Below are 4,629 nucleotides of genomic sequence, written 5' to 3'. Positions count from 1 at the left end.
TAAATCAGAAATACATAAAAACATATTTAGCCTAAGTATAATGCCTGGTACATATTAAGCCTTTAGATGAATTAAATAAGTTAGTGAATATGACAACTTTAACCTATAGAAATGTCATAGAGTTATTTTTGCATTATAGAAATGATAAGAAGAAATGCACTTTGAACATTATCTCAGTTGGGAAATACTCCTGTGGATTTGGAGTAATATAAATTGAAATAGGTTTTGTCATGAACATCCAAATCATATTAGACGTGCTATCATGTAATTGACTGATAATGATCAAGAAGCGTATCCTCTGGGTTTAACCTGCTAACATTACATGAACAAATTTCTGTAGTTAATAGCTAATTGTCAGTTGGAACAATCTTTTCTTTGTACTTCTTGGAAATCCCTTGACCACTACATATAGGGGCTATTATTTCATATCTCTGCATCCCTCCATCTTATACTATCTCCTATGCTAGATGTGTCTTCTTAACCCTCACTAATCCACTACCAAAGATTGGTTGACACAGCCCCTTGCTTCAGGGTGAACCAACAGGGTGAGCCTCCCCTGAGACCATGCTGAAACTTTTCTTCATCCTAGACCATATCCACACTTTACTCTCTCCCACTCTGTTTTCCCCATTCCCCTTCACCTGAGCACACTCTAGAAATCACTTTCTCAAGAATCTGTCTCAAGCTCTGCTTCTAGAAAATCCAACCCATGACATCTTTCCTGCTTTCTCTAGACCAGTCCTCAGAGCACAACCTCCATCATGAATATGCCTATTTTCTTACCACTGTGATAATACAGAACGCATGGTATTACATTAGTTTAGCTGTCTTTCTTCCTCGAAAGACTGAACTCTTTGAGAGAAGAAATATTATCTTAGTGTCTTTGGGTTCTTAAAACTTTGCATGGTGCCTGGCACATATCAACTGCTAAATAAATGTTTATTGAGTGAATTATTCAAAATATACTCCTTTGTATCAGCACCAATATTGAATCTTTTTAATATACTCATTCAAATGCACAAGAATATTCACAGAAAAGGTGATTTTAGTGTAACGGCACTATTTTAAGTCTAATAAGATTCCAATATTTTTAAAAACATATTACGCTGCATCTTAAAATCAGAACACTTGGCTTTTATTAAACTTGTGACCTTTTTTAGTAAGGATTTTCATGAACTTAGTATAATTCTTAATGAGAGAATACCACACATGCAATTTGATAAACTATAACATGTAAAGTTTTGTAAATATATCTAAAATAATGACATAAATCATAATGAAGTGAATTATTAATTCCACTTAGGTCTAAACACAGTGAAGAAATTAAAATACATTTAATTTTGATTTGAATCCCAAACAACACAAACAATGTTAGTCCCTAAAAGTCATTTTTTTTTTTTTTACGCCTACAGCACCAGGTTTTCCTAGGTGTCTCCCATCCAAGTACTAACCAGGCCCAACCCTGCTTAGCTTCCGAGATCGAATGAGATTGGGCATGTTCAGGGTGGCTTGGCCGTAGATCAACCCAAAAGTCATTTGATTGTCACTTTTAAATATTTTAAGTGAGCATATATTTATTTTCCCCCTCCTTAATTCCACCCCTTCACTTCCACCCCTGACCTATGGATGTGCTGTCTCCCCTTAAGAACTGGATCTCTAAAAGCAGAGCATCTCCTCCCACCCGCTTACAGCATGCACCTGGAGCCTGACACACTCAGGGTATGGTTCATGGCTCTACCTGGGGCACGAACCCAGGACCTTCTGACTGTAAAGCAGATGTGCTAACCACTACACTATGGAGCCACCCCAGCATATATTTATTTTTATGAGTGTTGCTTTGATTGAGGAAAAACCTGATTTTTCAATTCATATTTAAACCGTTTTCAGAAAAAATAAAAGTAGCATTAGTGTTAGTAAAATAGGAAAGTGGGAAATTCATCTGAATATTTTTTCAAAGCCATTTTGTTCTTATGAATATTATGAAAAATACTGGACTTAGGATTTTAAACATTTCTCTATCATTGCAATGGAATTGGTATTTTATAATCATTGGTTAATTTTATGCTTTATGATAATGTTATAATAAATGACTATTAACTGTAACTGATTAGAAAAGAACAGGCAACTTGCATTTCTAATGACTAATTTGGGTGTTCTGAGCAAGTACTTATATATTTTTAGTTATTCTGAATCTAGATGATAACTTTTTGAGAAAGAGATGAAGTACATTGATTGTCACAAACAGTGCCTTAGGGTAGGGGGTTTATTTCTTTCTTTGTTTTCATCTTAGTTATATAGCTTTATTTTCTTTAGTTTTGAAAGTTATTTTAAATTAAAAATACTAGATTAATTGAATTGGAAATTTTTCTTCTATATTTTTAAAATCTTTTATAATTGCAATAAGGTACGAAATCTCCTGCCTTAGACCAGTGCCTCTCAAAGTCTAATGGGAATATGAATCATCTAGGATCTTGTTAAAATGCAGCCTCTTACTGAGCAAATGTGCAGGGTGGCCTGAGAGTCTGCATTTCTAAATAGCCCCTGGTCTGCACTCCACACTTCAAGAAGCAAGGTCTAAATTCCTTATTTTTTGTAGTCTCGGATTAACATTAGTTCTTTACACATTGGGGAAGTTTTGAATGATTCCCAGAGATGATTTCCCTGCAGTTACTAGCCTGGACCTTCATGCCAGACAGTCAGCATCAGCATTCAGAATCCATCTCTGATTCCTTTGACTTTCTACCAGGGATGGTACCAACCATGGATGACTTCAGTAGTGACTCTAACACGTTGGCCCGCCGCAGTGGCTTTAATCAAACTTTGTTGAAATTTTTTGGCTACCAAAAAAATGGAGTTGGCACAACATATAGAAACTTTGCTATGACAAGAGGGCAAGATAGTTACTGGCAGTTTGACAAGTTTCTCCATGTGAAAACAAATTAAGATACCTTGACAGCTCTGAAAACCTGTTCTCTTTGGCATTTTACTTCTTCCAGTGTTCTCCGAGCATTTTATCTCAATTTCTTGTAAAACTACACTTATAGCCCAGGAATTTCTTTAGTAGCCAAGTCACACCTCAGAGTTCTGTCAGTTGTGAATAACCCTCAAGGATTTTTATTCTCTTGTCAAATGTGCTTGTAGAGTTTCCAACCATCAGGCCTTGCATTTCAGTAAAACATATTTTCCCAAAGCTTTCACATCTCTGATCTTATATCTTCTTATCTTCCTACTGAATAAAATAATATAGGTAACCTTTTTTTTATATTCATTGACACAATAAACATTAATTAAATTCCTGCTATAGGCAAGGCTATGGTAGGTACCAAGGAAGATATAAAGATTAATGTCATGACACTGCCCTCAGAGAACCTATACTGTCCCAGAGAGATAAAAACATGTGTGCGAATTGTGAGGTAGAAAGGAATAAGTGTTTCATTGAGTAATAGATCAAATTGGGAGAATTTATCAAAGCATGTCATGCTTTCCAGCCCAGAGCAGTGTGTGGCAGGTATAGAAGGCACCACAGCACAGTCGCTTCATAGCTAGACTTTGAAAATGAGTAGAATTTAAAGGTCAGGTTGGGAACAATAGCAGCATATCATGGAGCTGGGAAACTAGGGATGCTGCTTGGGGAGTGGGTGGTATACCATCTCTTTTGTTAGGGTTGCAACTATTGTTCTTAGTATGAAGAAAGTAGATTAATGCTAGAATATGGGCATTAATAATAATATTGGAAAGATAAGGATTTATACTTGTACACACATCCCTAAAAGTCTTCTTTAACAGATAAATAAAATAAAGTACAGGGAGAGATGACTAATATAGGGTCAGAAGACTCAGAAATGGCAGTTATGTTTTCAACCTACTATCTGGGCTCCCATTTCTACCCTCCCAGTTACTGACATGTTGGGAGCCCAGCTCCACCCTTTCACTGCAGCCGGAAGGCCCCTAGCTACCCCCTAGGGGCTCAGAGGGAGGCAGAATCACTTCATACTTCAGGGATAGGAAGGTAAATGGCAACACATTTTTATCTGGAAAAAAAGAAAAAAGGTATCATTAATGCTCATTTTCTTTTGCTTTAGGACTTTTTTGTACTAAAATATCTGGATTTTATGCCATTCTTTTTGATGTATTTTTATTTTTGTAAAACCACAACTTTTTTTCTCTTCAGGTGCATTCCTTTCTGTAAGATATGTGACTTGCCACCAAAAAACACAAATGTGTAAATTGCATTTGGCTAGCCATCATATTTAATTTTTTTCTTAAACTGTGTTATTACCTCCTAGGCACTTTCTGCAGCACATTTGTTCAAAATAGATAATATATCATCGTGGCTTTTCAGTGAAGAAGGGGATTTTAATGAAAATGCCACTTTTAATAAGCAACTTCAATAATATGTGGTTTTGGTTGTTCCAGCTGAGATATTAATGGCTAGGACTGTTTTTCTAGATTTCAGTAACAAAAAGGTGGAAAGAGTTTGTTTTGAAATGCAATGCTAAAGAAGTTGGAAAAATAATTGTCTTGAGATAGGATATATAGTGTATATAAAGTAAAATTCTCAGCATTTACTGCATGCTATATAGTATTTCTTCTAAGTGTTTTATTTTCTTATTGCTACCAAGCCAGAAG

The 4,629-nt window shown here is 35.6% G+C and overlaps 1 protein-coding gene and 1 pseudogene across 3 annotated transcripts in view; one reads left to right on the top strand and one right to left on the bottom strand.

Moving 5' to 3' along the window:
- Positions 1-4,629, top strand: part of NKAIN2 (sodium/potassium transporting ATPase interacting 2) — an 876,886-nt gene that overhangs the window by 605,520 nt on the left and 266,737 nt on the right. The window lies entirely within an intron of this gene.
- On the bottom strand, positions 1,404-1,521 carry LOC111738803 (annotated as a pseudogene).

Source organism: Pteropus vampyrus, unplaced genomic scaffold (assembly GCF_000151845.1).
Source record: "Pteropus vampyrus isolate Shadow unplaced genomic scaffold, Pvam_2.0 Scaffold43, whole genome shotgun sequence".
NCBI classification, from domain to species: Eukaryota; Metazoa; Chordata; class Mammalia; order Chiroptera; family Pteropodidae; genus Pteropus; species Pteropus vampyrus.
This window is presented reverse-complemented; position numbering and strand designations above follow the sequence as displayed.